Source organism: Rhinopithecus bieti, unplaced genomic scaffold (assembly GCF_001698545.2).
Source record: "Rhinopithecus bieti isolate Rb0 unplaced genomic scaffold, ASM169854v2 scaffold_27898, whole genome shotgun sequence".
NCBI lineage: Eukaryota > Metazoa > Chordata > Mammalia > Primates > Cercopithecidae > Rhinopithecus > Rhinopithecus bieti.
The window spans coordinates 629,227-649,705 of record NW_016812636.1 but is presented as its reverse complement, the minus strand read 5'-3'; positions in this window follow the sequence as shown (position 1 = coordinate 649,705).

The following is a 20,479-nucleotide window of genomic DNA, read 5'->3' as shown; positions in this document are numbered from 1 at the left end:
CCGGGTTCCCGCCATTCTCCTGCCTCAGCCTCCCGAGGAGCTGGGACCACAGGCGCCGCCACCACCACCGGCTCATTTTTGTATTTTTTAGTAGAGACGGGGTTTCACCGTGTTAGCCAGGATGGTCTCCATCTCCTGACCTCGTGACCCGCCCGCCTCGGCCTCCCAAAAGAGACTGATCTGTTTTTAATATTACTATTAACAGTCAACTTCATTTATTAGAAAATCACATTCTCAGATTATATCAGGTAACAGAAAAATTGCATTTAGTAAAGTCCTTTTTTTTTCCAAAGAAGTTTTTTGATAATTAATTCCAGAATTATTGAGGAAGAAAAGACTCGTGATTTCAAGAAAATTTTATTTTATCCATTCAATCAAAGATTTGTTTTCATGTACTTTTCAAAATTAGACTCACGTGGATCTTAAACATGTTTTGAATCTACACACAGCACAGATTACTTAAAGCTCTATGGTTAAAATAATCAACCCATAGCAAACATACTATCAGGTAATTTAACGGATTGAAGAAATTGCTAACTTGTTAAATGAGAGAAAAAAATCCCCGTCCTGTTTTCTGCCTTATCAGCTTTTCCAAACATACTCATTTACAGTGACCTTTAGAAACTACCCTAAATCAGTAGCTGTACTTTTTTTTTTAAACAGTGAATTTTGTTGTCTACTTAAGGTGTACACAAGCCACCACAGTGGCTGGGAAAGAACACACCGCCGCGGCTGAAGAAGAGCACCATGTATTACGTCTCAAAGCATTTCATTCGGCCCTTGAGGTTTTTGAAGCTAGAAAAGTGACCTTTTTTCTTTTTCAGTGTTTTACTTTTGACACGTCAAAGTACTCCCATGAGTAACCCCATTTCATCCTATAATTTCTTCCTTTAAATAGTGTTATGATAAGGAGAGGAAAGAAAAGACAGTACTACTGAACATTTCGTGTAGTGTGGTGCGAGGCTTGTCAGCTGTGGTAATGATAGACCATTGTATTGAAGATTTGTCACGATCCTCAGTAGAACCTCTAGCATTTCTCAGTGTTTATGTATTATTCAGAATACTAGTGACCCTGAGACAGAAAAAGCTTCTTATCTCTTAAAACTTTTATTGAGAGGGGTTCAAAATGCACACTGTTAAGTGCTATTCTGTGTGTATTTAATGTAGAGTGAAAAGCGCTTTGGTATCCATTTTAGATCGACTGGCAGCAAGACAGACAGGGAAGCATGTGCTGGAGTCATGAAGATACATATGAAAAATTAAAGGTTTAAAATTAATTTGAACTTATAATGCAATGCGCCACGTGGAAATCTAAAAATCAATTTCCAAATGGAACAGCTTGAAACTTTTTCTTGCCATCTGGTTTTGGACCTGGCTCATTCAATTCCAAGTTTGCCCTTGTGAATACTCCAATTTTATGTATGTGATCTGGAAACGATACTCTCCATGCTACCTAAGCCTATCTTGTTGGATTTCTTAAAATAGAGTGTTTGTTTTTTCTACACCATCAGTATTCCCCAAATACCTCTTAATCGTAGACTCATTTGTCTTTATTTTAAACCAGATGTGATATTAGTACTTAATTTATTGAGGTAATGAATAGTGATTGCATTTTATTTGGCTAAAAATAAAAAATAATAGTATGCATCTAACATTTTTACATCTTTAATGAGCCTAAAATACAGATTGATGAATTCAAATGAGGAGAAAAAAATTCCAGATTTGGCTATTTGAGTTTTAAGAAAAAGAAAAGTAGTGCTTAATATAGAGACATAGGATTAAATAAGATTATACTTGGAAAGTATTTAACACAATGCTGGCACACAAGAAATGCTCCATGAATCCCAGCAATTAGCTTTTAGGGGTGTGTGTGTGTGTGTGTGTGTGTGTGTGTGTGTGTGTAATACTAACAATAAGTAAAAGATTTGAGTATAGTTTTTCCTGAAGAAAATATTTATTGAAAGACCATTGCTAGTTAATTTACATATATGACCTTATTTGTGCCACATGAAATAACACTGTGAGAATGTGAGAATCACAGAAGTCAGATAACTCGCCTCAGAGTATACAACTAATAAATGGCAGAGATGTCAGCAGAAATTCAGTGTCTCTGTTATTTCTTGGTGATATTTCAAGTAAGTTTAGCAAACGTGAGCTGCTACCCCATAAAGTTATTTTAATTGCCTTTAAATGTATCTGCAAGATATATATAAGAAGGTTGCTGCAAACAAAATTGTAAAAATGTAAACTATTAACACAGTATATAAGAATGCATCTTCTTGGTGTACTTTGTGCTCATTTAGTTCCTAAGAGTCTGTTCAAATCTAATTGAAAGTGAGTTAAAGTTATAAGTAAAACTGACTTCCAGTAACTTTTTAAAATTAATTATTATAAGTTAAAATTTGTGCTTTGGGAAAACATGCTATCACTTTCAAATTACTTAAATAGTGTACCCATCCACTTGCCTAGGATTCTTCAAACAGATGAATAAAATCATACTTTTATGTATACATAAGGCATTTAAAATTATAACAATAAATCTTATGGATCATCCAATAATTTAATTATGACATGAAGAACTCTTTTTAGAACATATATTTGAGGCTCCAAGTTTCACATTTCTATCTCTATGAAACTTCTGTAAAAATCGTAACTGACAACATATAACTGATAAATGAAGCAAACAATATAATTTTACACACTCAGTGAAATACAGCAATTATAAAGGATGAACTACTTGTATACAGGATAGATTTATATACTAATTTAGTTAAATTTACAGTATATAATGTCTATGTATATATATACTGAAGAAGTATAAATCATTTCAAATAAACCACTTCAGAAGATGATTTGCACAAGATATTTTATATAAGGCAAATAAATAGTCTCAGGAAAAGTTTTCAGTAACAGTGACATCATAGATGAAACTTTTCATGCTAAGACAATAGGACAATCCCTACAACTTGGACCCTTATTCTAGCACATGATTGTGTGTGATTGCCTTTGTTTTTAAGACATCAAAAAGTAAATCTTGCAAATGTAATGAGGGAGAAGTACTCCAGTGTGATGGGTAAGAAAGATCGTCAGCCAGGTAACTGGCACACAGAATTGTTCCCTAAACATTGCAGTCGTCATCTGACTTGTCCTGCCAAGTCTTACAACGGCCTTTTATTTTCAGTTCTATAAATTCTAGTTGTATCTTCCTGCTTCTTACAGCTATACTTAACTGACTCTGTTGTTATTTTCCACTAATTCTCAACATACTGTCCATTGGAATGAGGGTGGGTTACTTGACTGTCCCCTAAATGTAGCACAGTTTACCTGGGTTGGATGCCTGGCTGGTTGGATGTGGACTACCATGTAACATTAGTCAAGTTGTTACTTTCATAAAACCAATGGGGTTGATACATACAGCATATGGCTTCTTTTTTGTTTTTTTTTTTTTTTTTTAGATAGAGCCTTGCTTTGTTGCCAGACTGGAGTGCAGTGGCATGATCTCGGCTTACTGCAACCTCCGCCTCCTGGGTTCAAACGATTCTCCTGCCTCAGCCTCCTGAGTAGCAGTGCGCCACCATGCCCAGCTAATTTTTGTATTTTTAGGAGATACAGGGTTTCACCATGTTGGCCAGGATGGTCTCGATCTCTTGACCTTGTGATCCGCCTGCCTTGGCCTCCCAAAGTCTGGGATTACAGGTGTGAGCCACTGTGCCTGGCCTAGCGTATAGTTCTATACCTCCCTGTGCTCATTTGCAGTTATCATTGTTTGAAATATATTTTCCTTGTATATTTACCCATTTAGAGCCTAGGAACTGGAGATGAATAATTTACAGGTCATGTATTGTACAACATATTTTTCTAAATGTATCTTTATTCTTGTCTTCTCTGATCACTTATATTACGTTTCTCTTAGGAGCATTCAATAAATATTTATTGAATGAATGCATGTATATCTTTTAGATTTTCTACCAGACTACATAAGTCCATGGCTATAGTAGATAGACTAAAAATATTTTGTTAATAGTACAGTATATCTATGTTGTTCCATGTTGAGTGTACAAATTACCTTCATAACATCTTTAGGAGCCTCCAATGGAAATATGCAATCAGTAAAGATCTTCGTCTAACAGCGCATTAAGTCCTACTCATTACACTTGGCAATCAACAGCCTCAACCCTAAATCCCTGTATGTTTCTCCACACTGGTCCATGAAATCCCTAAATAGGAATGGAACATTATGTTAGATAAATGAAATCTGTACTTGTTAGCCAGGAGCAATTCTTAGGCCTCTATGGATTGTAGAAGGCACTTCTGTTACATTTTTGATTGCCCTAAAATAAATTCTTTATTAGCTGCCAACTATTACATTAGAGATTTCACAAAATGCCCCTGTCTCCAGAACATAATGTTGGACTTTGCCCAGCTTGATAACCACTTTTTTCATGACAGAGTTTTTGACATTGATATGAAGGGATTTTATGGAGCATATGTAGGGTCTGCCCTAATAGCTGATGTGGTGAACTCTTCATACGTTGACAGAAGGAATGAATTTGTATACCTCATCCCAGCAAAATACGAAGAGCTGTAAATTGACAATACTGAACAAACTCATCAGATATTTTTAATTTTTCTGAATAATAATATCAGGAAATATTTTCTCTATATAATATAGGCATATTAATTTAGTATTCTGTACAGAAATGAAATTCAAAAGTCATTCAAATAAATATCATTGCTAAAGGTATATAAAGTTTTATTGTTGTTTATGCATAATAGCGAATTGGATAATATCATACTTAATTCTATAAAAGAATTTCATTACAAAATGAAATCTGAAGCAAATATGATAGGCTTAATTTGATGTGTAGCTTTTTTTTAAACAGCAAATTGGACTAGATTTCAAACTAAATCTGTTAGGTATAAACCATATCCTGCCTAAAAAGAAATGGGTTCACAAGAACTTTCCCTCTGTGTATCAAATACAGATGTTTTCCCCCTCTAATCCTGGGATATAGAGTATTTCCTAGACCATATCACCATGCCACACACCAAAATTTCCACATAGATTACTTGAATTTCTACATTAAGCTAAATTATAACCTATATTCAATAGCTAAATATACTTACAGATATCACAAAAACAAGAATAGAAATAACTTTGTACTTTGAAAGCCATTCTTTCATTTAAAAAAAAAGTACAAATGGGAAAAACAAAATAAATAAACAAAATCAGCATGAATCATCCAGAAGTTAACAAGTAATTTGAAGAACAGGTTCAATGCTGGAGCTTAGTCAATATTACCCTAAATTGAGATTTTGGTTTGAAATCAACCATAGGATATCCTCAGAATATTATTTGGATGTTTTTTTTTCCCCCCAAAATAGGACCAAGTGCCATTTAAGTTTAGTATGATTTTGTTTTCAACATCATAGTCACTTACCTTAGTTGAAAATACCAGCTAAAGGGAAAGGAATCTTCCTTCCCAAGAAAGAAAAGCAAAGGTTTAAGAATTATAAACTATATAAACTATAAGTTTGTAGAGGGTAGAACCCTGTATATATAATAGTTTTTCAAGTGTCTTCAACAGAGCAAGCTTTGAACACTTACTTTATAAATGGATTTCAAAAACCCAGTGTGGAGTGAGTCAAGAAATCCCTTTTGTGCGTGAAGCTGCATATCATTCTTAAGACATCAATAAAAGACTTTGGAACTTTGATTTTATTTTTATAAGTCTGGGATTGTGATCCTTTGTTTTCATTTGTTAAATTCTAGTTTTGGACAAAGGTGATCCTCAGGACTGATGAGACTGAATGACTAAAAGATAACTTTTCACGGGGCCATAAGCCCTGATGAATTCCCTGGTCTCTGAAAATGTAATGGCCTTTAGATGTAATACATTTATTTTCTTTCCCTTTTACAAGAATTATCTCTTGTTTGGGTGACCTTGGTTTCTTAATGAAACTAAAATCCTTAACAGCTAAAATGTCCCCAGTCTTGATTGATCAAGGGCATTATCTGATTCACCTAATCTTCAGTTGACTTGGGCAAACAGACCTTACTACCAACTCTCATCACTTTTCGAATTTCATTTTCTGAAATTTTAATTCAAGTAACAAAGCCTGTGAAAATAACTAAACTTTATTTTTTCCCTATTTTTTAACATTCAACTAACTTTGAAGGTTGAATTTGAAAACTAAAATGAGCCAGGCGCGGTGGCTCACGCCTGTAATCCCAGCACTTTGGGAGGCCGAGACTGGCGGATCACGAGGTCAGGAGATGGAGACCATCCTGGCTAACACGGTGAAACCCCGTCTCTACTAAAATACAAAAAATTAGCCGGGCGTGGTGGCGGCGCCTATAGTCCCAGCTCCTCGGGAGGCTGAGGCAGGAGAATGGCGGGAACCCGGGGGGCGGAGCTTGCAGAGAGCCAAGATGGCGCCGCTCACTCCAGCCTGGGCCACAGAGCGAGAGTCCGTCTCCAAAAAAAAAAAAAAAAAAAAAAAAAAAAAAAAAAATAAAAAAATGAAATTGCTCTGGAACTAAGACCTAATGTTAGCCATGATCCACCCTGAAGCAAAAATTTTATAGCTAAGTTGTAAACCCTTTGAAAATGTAGCTTGCAATGGAAGTGCTGACACAATCTTAACTATGCATTCATGAACCCCAACTCTAATATATCCAAGGCGTTTCATTACTGTCAATTTATCTCAGTTTTTAAAATTAAATAACCCCTCCAAGCATCTTTATTTCCCTTTAAAGTTTTTAAACAAATGTGTGTACATGTTTGCAAATATGTGTATATGCATGTGTGTAATTTGGAAACGGGAGGAAAGGGTGGGGCTGATAGATATATACACACAATAATTTGTACACATACTTGATAAGGGTGTAATGAATTAATATGTTTTCCAAACCACACTTTTTGCAGGCATAGTCTAACGTTACAAAAAGTTTACGCTTCCCAACATCATTTTTTTCATGGTGGTGCAACTATCTGCTACCTAGACAGTAGTTTTCCTCACTTTTGATAAGAGTGCTTAGTCTATTTGTAAGTAAAATTCCAAGAGCTTTTTTAATATACCTACTTTAATACACCTGCTTTTCTAATATGAAGAATACATCAAAACTCTTTCCAATTTTTTCCCTATTTGTCATTAAATTAAAAATTGTATTTTAGGTAAATAACATGAAATCTCAGGTTATTTTAATCACAAGGGAACAAGCATACATTAATGACAAATAAATAATTAAAATGAAATTTTGATGTTAAAAGTTTAAAAGTGAATGTGAATAGAAGTTTAACAAAATGACTATGGATAAAAAATATTCAGGACATACTTTCTGTAACTAAGACAAATCTAGTATTCTCAAGCACCATTTTTTTCATTATCAAAATCTTATATATATGGAATTTTCCTGAATTTATTAAATGCTATTTTCCAAATAACATGAAACAACATGAGTAAGTTTTACAACAGATCTTAGTATAGTAGCTAAACACATTCTTCAATTACTACATCTAAAAAAATATTCTAATAATCTTTTGAACATATAGAAAAAACATATGCATTTCAGATCCGGTTTTGAAATTTACTCTTCAGTTGTAAGAAAGATAAGGTATTAAATCCATTTATTGCATACAGATGGAGATTAAATTACTTAAACAAATGAAACTCAGAAGTAATGATTATACACAGTACAAAGAACACTCTGCATTTTGCATGAATATTCATACAGTTCAGTTTCCAGATTCCCAATCTCACATTATAAATTACTTTTGAACAACAGTGTTGCTTTCTTTTTTTCTACTGCACTACTTCCTACATGAGTCTGACAGAGTTTTCCAAATTTCTTGACTACTATAAAATACCTTCATATTTTTCTACAACTAAAACTGACATTTAAATGATATAGTAAAAGCCTTGTGATAAAAATGATTTCCCAGCATTAAAGGTGAGATTCATCACATTGGCTAAAAGTAAGAAATGTGTAATTAACACTTAAAGTCAGAATATTGTGTAACCAGTCTATTTTTCCACATACTTTGTCCATTCATCAAATATTTATTGTGCATCTGTTAAGTACAAGACTGCGTGTTGATAAAGATTCATCAAAGACAAAATTTCTCTTGAAATTACTTACAAAGTGGTTAACAAGACACAGACACACATAACAATTAAGCACTATAAAAACTGACAAATGTCTTCTTATCTATGTAAAGTGTCATAATCCTTTAGAAGATGAAATATAATTTTAAGCATGCAGATTAGGAGCATTTTATCTGGAAGCTAGAACTAGTATAGTAGTTGAGGTCGTTTCAGGAAAAACATAAAGTGATCTACCCATGTTTCCTGAAACCAGAAAGTCTTAAGTTGTTGCAGGAAGTCAGGGACCCCAAACACAGGGACTGGCTGGTGCTGTAGCCGAGGAACATAAATTGTGAAGATTTCATTTTAATATGGACCTTTATCAGTTCCCCAAATTAATACTTTTATAATTTCTTATGCCTGTCTTTACTTCAATCTCTGAACATAAATTGTGAAGATTTCATGGACATTTATCAGTTCCCAAATAATACTCTTATAATTTCCTATGCCTGTCTTTACTTTAATCTCTTAATCCCGTTATCTTCGTGAGCTGAGAATGTCAGCACCTTAGGACCACTATCGTACAAATTGGTGGTAAAACATGTGTGTTTGAACAATATGAAATCAGTGCACCTTGAAAAAGAACAGAATAACATTGATTTTCAGGGAACAAAGGAAGACAACCATAAGGTCTGACTGCCTGTGGGGTCCGGCAGAATACAGACATATTTTTCTTCTTGTAGAGAGCCTATAAATGGACGTGCAAGTAGGAGAGATATTGCTAAATTCTTCTCCTAGCAAGGAATATTAAATATTAAGACCCTTGGAAAAGAATTGCATTCCTGGGGGGAAGTCTATAAATGGCCGCTCTGGAAGTGTCTGTCTTATGTGGTTGAGATAAGAACTGAGATACGCCCTGCTCTCCTGCAATACCCTCAGGCTTACTAGGATTGGGAAACACCAGCCCTGGTAAATTTGAGGTCAGACCGGTACTCTGCTCTCAAACCCTGTTTTCTGTTAAGATGTTTATCGATACAATATGTGCACCACTGAACACAGACCCTTATCAGGAATTTCTGATTTTGTTCTGGTCCTGTTTCCTCAGAATCGTGTGATCTACTCCCTATTCATACACCCCCTCCCCATTTAAAATCCCAAATAAAAACTTGCTGGTTTTGCAGCTCAAGGGCATCACGGACCTACTGGTATGTGGTCACTCCCAGAGGACCAGCTGTAAAATTCCTCTCTTTGTACTCTTTCTCTTTATTTCTCAGACTGGCCGACACTTAGGGAAATTAGAAAGAACCTACATTGAAATATTGGGGCTGGTTCCCCAATATTAAGTTATTTCATTGTTTATGAAGGAGTAAATCATCACGTTCAAATTTTATTAATAAAAATATTGATTTCTTACCCAATAGCAAGGAATGTGAGACACTGGGTTGTATGAGGCAGTAAATTTTTTATTAGTTCATATAACTAGGGGAAACACCAGAAGAAATATAATAATGGGCTTATTATATGCAGTAGACACCATCAAATACTTAATAATTTTTTCTCAACTTTTAAGGTAAAAAAAACTTCTACAAGCTCCAACAAATTCTCAAATAATTATCAATATATTAGATGGGACCATGCAGATAACAGATTAAAACTAAAATTGCCACTCTAAATATTCCTAGGTCAGTGCTTCAATCCACCATGAATCAAAATGTTGCAATACTGTAGAATGTGCTGATAATTTAATCCTTCCTAAAGAGAGAGAAGGTAACTGCCAGAGAGGCTTTCTTTTCTTTGCAAAGATATATATTAGATAACTGGCTGCTATAATTTATTACAGAAAGCAAGTATGGGTGTTGTGTGAAATAATTTTCTGAATTATTAAAAGTTTTGATCATTTCATACTTCATTGTCAATAGTTTAACTCTCATGTCATAACTGAGATGATTGAATGAACTCAATAGACTCTTCCAGGAGGCTTAAATGGAGTCAAGTTCAGGTGCTGGAATGAGTGGGACATGGACAACAGTCGGGTCTAATTCCCCATCTTAGTTTGATCAGTGGCTGCTCAGACTAGTCAATGTTTGTGTTGAACCAAGGGGTCAACATTTTGACGATCACCTCTCAGTCCAGCCTTACCCACTTACATCTTCTAGACCTATTTTGCTATTTATACCTATTTACCTCCCATTTGCACCTTTAATAGTAGCTACAAATATTAACATTTGGCTTAAATTATAATTTCCAGGAGCAGAAATAGATACAATTGACCACTGAATAACACAGAGGTTAGAGACACTGACCCCTGTGCAAGTCAAAAATCTGCATATAACTTTTGACTTCCCCAAAACTTAACCACTAATAAACTACTGTTGACTGGAAGCATTACCAATAACAGAAACTGTTGATTGACACAGGTCTTGTATGTTATATATGTTATATACTGTATTTTACAATAAAGTAAGCTAGGGAAAGGAAAATGTCATTAAGAAAATCATAAGGAAGAGAAAATACATCTACTGTTCCTTAAGTGAAAGTTGAGCATTATAAAATCTTCATCCTCATGTCTTCACATTAAGTAGGTTAAGGAAGAAGAGGAGAGGTCGGTCTTGCTATCTCAGGGGTGGCAGAGGCAGAAGAAAGTTCACATATGAGTGAATCTACACATTTCAAACCTGTGTAATTCAAGGGTGAACTCTATAATACATATGTATATTATATGTAAATATGTATATTATATATTTATATGTAATTTCCTTTTTGTTACTTACATTGACCATCTGCATTGCAAACTTTTCTGTAGAGTTATGCTCATGTGAATGGAGCTGTTTTACACCTTTTAGACTTTTTCATGGTGAGGGTAATTGCACATAAAATAATTAGCTTCTGTAATTCTAATGAAGATAATGTCAGCAATGTAGTTAAGATTTCTGGTTAGCTTACCATAAATGCAAACTCTTATGATCACTTATGTCATGCTCTAAATTAATCAGATGGGACACGTGCTTTCCCTTAAGGTGTTCATATATTGTGATTAAATAGAAAAGCATATGCCTGAGGGAAAACTTGCTGGCCTACTAACCTATATTTGGGAGTCATGTTCATTGATGAGCTTAAAAATCCCTTGATAGCCAACAATAATCTGCATGTTTCCCAAATGTTCTGACAAGTCAGTTTCCTGTCATCTGTTTGGTGCTCCTGGCTATGTGCTGCTAATGTCACTACTCACAGGCCACACGTATACACTGGTCTAGGAAGCTGCCACTACCCACGTCTGCCCCGATAACGGTTTCTGTCTCAATGGTAGTTCCTGTTAATACTACAAAAGTGGAAATCGTCAGTGTGGGCAGGCTGCCGTATGGAGGTTCAGTCAGATTACGACAAATGCACATAGGCAATGTGAGCACAAAAAAAAATAACAATTCAGAAGAAAACTTTGTTGTTTGCTATTGGTATCTTTTCCAGGATTTTTAGAAATAGAGGATCTGTTTTAAAGATGATTTTGTAAGCAGGTACACTTGAGCCGGTATTGATATGAACCAAACCAAAGAAGAGTAGTTAAAGTAACCTTTAAAACATTGTCTTTCCAATGCTGATGCTGGGCCTCTGGCCACAGTGTTTAATTGAACGTGACTCATTCTCCCCCATCCCACCTCATATGTAGAAGACCTCTGCAAGATATCTTTCAAAATAATAAATGAAGACCCTTACTTTGTGAAAAGGGAAATGATGTTGAACAAATTGTAAAAATGTGTTTTAAAAGACTATATAACATGCCAAGAAAGAAAGAACAGAATTTTCCAACTCACTGAAAGATAGCACACCACCATCAATAGCCAAGCTCATGAATAAATAAATATTTACAACATATACATATGCATATCAAGGCGAGGCTACACCGCAGGAACTCACAATCTGTGGAAAACATTTATGCAATGCATATACAGTAGCAAACAGAGGCACTAAAAAGGAAATAATTTTCAAGCACGGTCAACACGTTTAAAGTTTTTCAGTAACTTGACTGGCCTTTCCAAAACACAGAATTCTTTTAACAATATGAAATATGTTGCTATGATTGCTTGTTCCTGAACTTAACTCAGTCATATCCTCATCACACAGCAGAGCTAGCAAATTTCTAGCTGAGCTAGTTAGAGTACATTGGAAAAAGTGGTCATATGTTCAAAGACGAACCATTTCAGACTTGATTTACAAATGAAATTGAATGCATCTGTATTCAAAGCTGTGTGGAATGAATACATGCTTCAGAACACACACAAGCATTTTAAATAAACCTTTCTGAATAGGTTAACAACTTTGCTAAAATCTTGCAGCTATCTTTCTCACGGGTAACTAAAGCTCCAAAGATTACTGCTTAAGTTCAACATAGGAAATTAAACTTTGACATGCTATAAGTACTGACCATATGTAAGAAATACAAGTCAACACTCCTGTCATCAATAACACCATACATCTCTAGATCCTAAGCTACCAAAGGCCGGCATGCAGGCTAACATAAATAACAGTTTGCGGTTTGCAAGAAAAAGAATCCATTGATAACATTAGGAAATATAGTAATGTGATGGTGTAATTTGCAAGGCCTGAAGATAATTTGTAGCACCATTCTCTGGGTGGATCTGCACCAATCAACTTAGCTAAGTGCCTGTTGGAACTTTTCCCTCAAAGGTACAGTAGGCAGAAGATTTGTAATATATTTAATGCCACAAAAGGAGAAGCAGAAAGATCAAACTGATGGGGCTTGGGTATTTGGAAAATTCCGCTGAGATATTGTGGTACATTTTTAAAACTTCTTGTTCATAATGTTCATGCTTTTCTTGAACCTCAGATGATAAACACTGACAGGAAAGAAATGGTAGGAGACCCACAAAACATGTTTACAGCTAAGATAAAAACATTAGGTAAAAATAAAGCTTCTGCAAAGCAAAATCCTCAGATATATCTCCCATCAAGATTTTTCTCCAAATATACAAACAGCGTCCAGAAAGTCTCTCATGGGATATGTCTGCAGCACCATTCTGGCTTACAGCATTCACAGAACACATACCTTGATAACTTGTGTTTATATAAACAAATGGCATTCGGGGAAGCAGAACCAACTGAACTTTACAGAAAGGTTGATTCAAAGTCTCAAAATTCTCTCCCATCTCATGATAATTTTCAACAGCAGAAGAAAATGTATTACAACACTTCAAAGTACTGAAAGGCTTTTTCTCATTCAGCAGATTTTTTTCCAATAAAGTTAATGCAATTTATCTTTATTAACACATCAACACTGATAGAGTCAGCCAGAAAATTAGTGTTGGTGGCACTGCATTTCATAACATGCCCTTTCTCAGACATCCCTCTGATCATTTCACAAAATCTGCTAACAATTCAGGGATCTAACATATTCAGAACCCATTTCTTTTTAAAATAATGCAGCTTCCGAAGGAGAACACATATATTCTTGCACTAGAGCAGCATGTATCTGCTCTTATAGTCCCTGCTGGAAATGATCACTGTAATTCTTTGAAAGCCCAGAAAACCATACATTGCAAAAACATATAGATATCGAGAACAGAGAAAATTCTTCTTTCTAGCTACCTGCAACACAGATCCCCTTTCCTGAAATAAACCTGATTTCAAACAGAAGCAGCTCCTTCACCCTCAGCTGTCCTTAAGTTAGCATTAACTGGCCTTGATAACTCCTTTTAGATCTTTAACACAAAACTTTCATCACTTACCCCCCTTCCAAGGTTTTCCTTTCCAGGGGGTCCGGGTCAGCTTGCTCAGAGTTGGTCCAGAGAAGAACAGGATCAAAAGGAAGAGAAGTTCAAGCCTAGTAATTTTCTCCACTTTCTCTGATGATAACATTTCCACAAGCTAATTTCACAAAATTCCTCACATCCTCTTCCCTCCTGGTTATGAAAATAGCATTAATCATTCAAAAACCTGAGGTAGGTGTTGTTTTGCCATCTTTAACAGCTGAAGTAGCAGCTTCCTGATGTAGCCCTGAGCCAAGCTACATTTCTCACGGATCCGGCTCCTTCTCCTCAGTACGCAGGCAGTCAGCCCTGCTTCTACTCCAGAAGCTATAAAATAATTCTGTTCTCCACTTTGCTTTCAGTGGGAATATATTCCTCAGCGTTCTGGGTGAGCTTGATTGAAAATGATAAAAACAGTAATGTCTGTGTCCAGCAGAAAAGGGAAAAGATGTCAGGATTATGTGCAGAAGATGAGAAGCAGTTGTACTGACAGCTTTCAGGCTGCCTGTGTGATCCTAATAGCCGTGCAACCAACCAAATTGCTCTTTTAAGAGTAATAAGGCTTCAGTGAAAGCCGGTGTCACCGCCACTTGGGTGGGTAGTGCTGGGCTTGAAAACCACCCAGGAACCGCCACAGATAACGACTGCTTCAGTTCAGCTTCAGAATATTAAGGGCTGAGCAAAATATAGTATGCACAGAGGGTAGTTAATCTATTGTGTGGATAGACGAGGATTCGGGCAATGTAGCACAGAAAGATTCAGAACTTAAAATGTATTTTATTTTTTCTTTACTTCACCTCGTGACATTCAAACGGATTGCATCTGCACTAATGATTCATAAATGGGTCTGAAATATTTATTAGATGAACAACAATAAGTATATAATTTTTCTCCCCCGTAATAAAACAGGAAGGGCAAGTTCTCAATATGTAGCTGCAGCTCTCTTCTGTATTAAATGAAGTCAGTTTGTTTTGGCATTCCTGTGTCACCCTAATGAACCCACCATGAATGCTACAAGCAAACTTCTGGAAAGACCAACATAGACTGCCAAGGCTTTCTTGAATGTGTTAATCACACATTCAAGAAAGCACATTTTTATTTGTTTGTGTACATCACCCTGGAAATACAAAAGGCTCCCCAAGCCTTCCTGTCTTTTGTGACTATATTTATGCAGACATTATTGGTCACAAGGCGTGGTTATAATTAACACATGACAGTGCCCCTGGATGAAGATGACGTGGGTGAAGGCGTACATAGAAAATCTACTAGTATGATTTTGTGTGGCACAGTGGCTCACATCTGTAATCCCAGCACTTTGGGAGGTCAAGGTGGGAGGATAGCTTGAACCCAGGAGTTTAATACCAGACTAGGCAACATAGTGAGACCCCCACCTCTACCAAAAAAACCCCAAAAACTCTCCATGCACGGTAGTACATGCCTGTAGTCCCAGCTTCTCAGGAGGCTGAGGCAAGAGGATCACTTAAGTCTGGGAGGTTGAGGCTGCAGTGAGTCATGGTCATGCCACTGCACTCCAGCCTGGGCGACAGAGCAAGACACTGTCTCAATAATAATAATAATTAATGAAAATAATAGAATCTTTACCACCTGAAGTGAATTGGCATGATCAAAACATTCTGGCTACTATTTTAAATCTGTCTACATGTTAGTATTATACATACGGTCACTTATTTCCTTAATCAGTGAGCCACGATACATGAATTATGCACTTATGTATTTTAAAGTAATCAATTTCTATATTATGATAACCACCAGTTTTAGGATGTGATCATTTTCAAAAGGGAATAAATTACCACTTTCAAACCAGACTCTTGGAAGAGGTACCTTTAGAAGAGAAAGCTACCTTGTTAAGCCATGTAATAAATTTGAAAATATAGTTATTATAATTTGCTTTTATAAAAAGGAAACAATGTTTGTCAAAAAAATGAATGGAACATACAAAATAAACTCTCAGATTGTGCCTTAGTTTAGAAACAATAATCACCCTGTATTCAACTTTTCATCTGAAAACTTCTGTGTGAGGAAGGAAAAACTTATGCCCATTTTATAAATAGTGGATTTAAAATTCCATGTCTTTGCATACTTAAAAATGGGAAGCTGATATTTAACTCAGAATTTGATTTTCTTTTTCCAGTCACTATCCTGTTTGCCTGACCATTTCCTCTCTCTTTAAATGCAAGTAAACAGAAACCGGTAGAATAAATTGACCAGCTCCCAGCTCCCTCACCACCACCCTCTGAGGAGGACTCTAGAACTAAAGCCATTTACTTTCCACTGGCTCCATTCCTCTTCAAAGAAAAAGCACACATTTCATGATTAGCAGTTTTTAAAAAATGTCTTGGGCCTTTGGTAGAACAGAAAAAATGTCAAATAGGTTTGAATATAATGAAAGGGTGTGGGTAGAAATGTTGGATTTTTCTGAAAGGTCTGGCCAGAACAAGGTTACCAGGAAAATCATTCTTTCCTGAATATAGGGTAAAGCTGGTTCGATTTACTCCAAAAATATTTCATGTTTAGATTTCCAAGGTTTCTTTCCTTTCCAGTAATCCCTGGTAGACACCAGGCCGTAGCTCTCTCTGATGGGGAAACTGAAATGGAATTGGAAGAACCAAGTCACTGCTGCTCAACGAGGGAAATCACTCTCTTCCAGAATTCGTCTGGCAGAAGTTTGAGGTTCTGCATTACCAGAAAAGAGAAGAGAAAGCCTCCTCATATGGAAATAGGTGAGGGCAGCCAATGGAATAAATAAGGGTAGAATCTGAAGGAAAAGTGAAAACCTAAGTGGAGAGGCAGTCCAATGAGACATATATCTGTGGAAGTATGAGTTTAGAACTGCCTTCCCATCTACGTTAATATTAATAACAAATTAGCTAACTTATTACAAGTTCTAAGCATTTTGCATTCATCAGCTCATTTAATCCTTACTAAAACACAATGAAGTAGGAATAATTCTTTTTTCTTTTCTTTGAGACAGAGTCTCACTCTCGCCCAGGCTAGAGTGCAGTGACCCGATCTCAGCTCATTGCAAGCTCCGCTTCCTGGAGTCAAGCGATTCTTCTGCTTCGGCCTCTGAAGTAGCTGGAACTACAGGTGCCCACCACCACGCCCAGCTAATTTTTCTATTTTTAGTCGTGACGAGGTTTCACCATATTGGCCATGCTGGTCTCGAACTTCTGACCTTGTGATCCACTCACCCTGGCCTCCCAAAGTGCTGGGATTACACGCGTGAGCCACCACGCCCGGCCAAAGTTGGGATGATTCTTTCTTGCATTTAGCACAGTATAAACTGAGGCACAGAGTGTTTAAGTCCCGTATCCAAGGTCATAGTGCTGTTTTGAATTCAAACCCCTCAGTTCCAAGCCTCTGTGAATCCCCATGCTAGGCCCACTCCTAAACTGTTGTCTCTGCACCCTCAATCCTTCTGAGCTACCTTGCTCATAAGTAACATCTTAATATAAAAGAATAGCAAATAGTGATAACATGCTGAATATATGTGAGGTTTTAAATGTTTCGATATTTTCTTCATTTTCACAAACTGGTGAGATGAGTCATTTATCATTCATACTGTACATACTGCTACGTAGCCAAGGTCACATGGTGACTACCCAGCAGAGTGAGAGTTGGAATCCTGCATGGCCCAAGTTTTTGTTATTCTTCTGTTTACTGAGTCTGGTGCATGGATCTTGGGAAACTGGAAAGGGTGTAAGCAAAGCTTGAAAGGTAAGAGCAATAGAGGGTTTGGGGCAGCTGTGGCTTGGAATCTTCTTTAGTTTACTGGCAGCAGCAGGGAGGTCTATAAATGGGAAGGTATCAGAGAAGGTCCACCGAGACAGGCAATCAGAATAAAATTCCTCGCCACCTACTTGTGCTCAAAGGAAAACATGAAGAAAAAGAAGGCCCCAGCAAGACCTGACTTACAGACAGTTACAATACAACATAATAAATGCTTTAATGCAGGCCATAAAGAATGGTTAGGAAGACTGCGGAGAAGGAGTACCATAAAGGAGGTATATATTAACGTGAAGTTCAGTGAGAGAGAAGAGAAAGAGCTGTTTGAGCTAGGACATTCAGGGCAGAGAAGGCGACTTTTTCACTAAGTATCAAATAATGAGAATATATTTTAAGACTAGGTCAAGTCAGGCAAGAGGCAGAGGGTAATCCAGGCTGAGGAAATAGCATGAGCATGGTTACAGACAGGCATGAAAGGAACCCTTCCAGTCACTGCAAGGAAAGCAGTGTGGCTGGGTGTGGAACCTATAGATGGGTAGTCAGAGATGAGGTAGCAGCGGTAGGCAGGGGCTAGATTAAAAAGTTCAAGTACATTAACCACCAAAGTCTTGGGCTTTATCCTCAATGGTAGGGGGTCAACAAGGGTTTAAATTAGGGAAATTACATGATCTGAAATGAGTTTAAAAAATATTTGACTGCATTATGATGGGGAGTGAAATTAGAAGCAGGAAAAACCGCTTAAATATGCAATAGTCCAAGCAAGAAAACTTTGGAAACTGAACTGAAAGCAGCAGGAATAAATGGAGACTAATTTGAAATAAACTTTAAAGTTTATTGTCTATATTCCTTCACTTGAATAAACATTTAAAACCTATATAGTAAGCCAGGAATAATGCTAGGTATTTTAAGAATAATCAGACAAAGTCCCTGTTATCAAAATGCTTATATCCTTAAGAATTTAGTTACAAATTAAATACAAAGAATAATGGGATATTATTCTAGCGTTTAAGGTCTCTTCTTTAAATATGTCATTTGAAGTTTGATTTTGTCTGTCCTGCTAGCACTTGCTTCAACTTTGACACCATTAAGCAAGATTTAGGAATCTCCATAATAATATATATTCATTTTTATCCTAATACCATGATTTACTCTATTCTAATTATACCCCCTAACATTTTACTATTTATGCACAGTAAATACCATCTTGCCTTTTATTTCTTTTCTTAATAAAGATAAAATTTTTTACTAATCTCTGATACTAGGTAATAATGGCATAATGTGAGTTATGTCACTAGGGTTTTAATGATTGAATGTATATGAGATAAAACCTTCCCTAATGAGTTTACAAACAAAATTTATCACGAAGCTTTCAAAAAATATACATCAAATTTTATATCAATATGTTGTTGTTTTTAATCTCACTGATTATACTCACTTCATTAGATGAGGTTGAAGATTGAGCCAATCCATTTTCTGAAAATTCTGTGAGTTTGGTCACCAGGTACCTAGTAGGCTCTCAGTCAGGATCAATTTTAACCTCAAAAAGACATTTGGCAATGTCTGAAGACATTTTGTGGTTGTCACAGCAAGGTTGAAAGAGTGCAACTGACATACCTTGTGGGTAGAGGCCACAGATTCTGCTGCACACCCTGTGATGCACAGGACAGCCTTCCTGACAAAGAATTATTGGAAGAAAATCTCCACAGGGCTGAAGCTGAGAAACTCGCAGTAATCCTCAGCTTGTCCGATCACAAGGTGATGATTCCTTTTTTATTTTTATTTTTTTTTTCAAGACGGAGTCTTGCTCTGTCACCCAGAACACAACCTACCGTATGCATTTCAGACCAACTAATAGAAGTGGGCAATTTCTTTTTTCTTTTCTTTTTTTTTTTGTGAAGGAGTCTTGCTCTGTCCCCCAGGCTGGACTGCAGTGGCGCAATCTCGGCTCACTGCAACTTCCGCCTCCTGGGTTCAAGCAATTCTCCTGCCTCTGCCTCCTGAATAGCTGGGATTACAGGTGCCCGCCACCACACCCAGCTAATTTTTGTATTTTTAATAGAGACGGGGTTTCACCATAGTGGCCAGGCTGGTCTCGAACTCCTGACCTCATGATCTGCCCACCTCGGCCACCCAAAGTGCTGGGATTACAGGCGTGAGCCACCACACCTGGCCGGTGATTCCTGCAGCCATCGTTTTATGTAAGTATAGTCAGAACAAATGCTGTTTTTTTTTTTGTTTTTTTTTGTTTGTTTGTTTTTTTTTTTTTTTTTTTTTTTTTTTTTTTTGGGACAGGTCTTGCTCTGTCACCCAGGCTGAAGTGCAATGGTGAGATCATGACTCACTGCAGCCTCGAACTCTTGGGCTCAAGCAATCTTCCTGCCTCAGCCTCTGGAGTAGCTGGGCTATAGGAACTCACAACTGCACCTGGCTAATTTTTCTATCTTCTTGTGGAGACAGGAATCTGGCTGTGTTGCCTAAGCTGATATTAAACTCCTGGATTCAAGTGATCCTCTGTTCTCAGCCTCCCAAAATGCTTCAATTAAAGGCATGATCTAAAATGTTTTTCTTGATTGAAGCTCACAAGATGACCACAGAACATTTATTACCAACACACTCTGCAATAACAGCAATGCAAAATATCCTATTTATATTCTTATGCTTCCAAGGAAGTCTCCTATTTCTGCTACAATAATTCACCCACAGAGAGTAACTCATCTCCCTGAACACCTTACATCAGGCCAAAGAAATGGTGGATTTACCCTGCTTGAGTTCTGGGAAGGGCCCAGTGGTGCATGCGTACATAAATGAAAATCTTTCTAGTCCAGAAAATTCTCACTGTTTCTCCATTATACACACAGACAAAAAAAAAAAAAAAAAAAAAA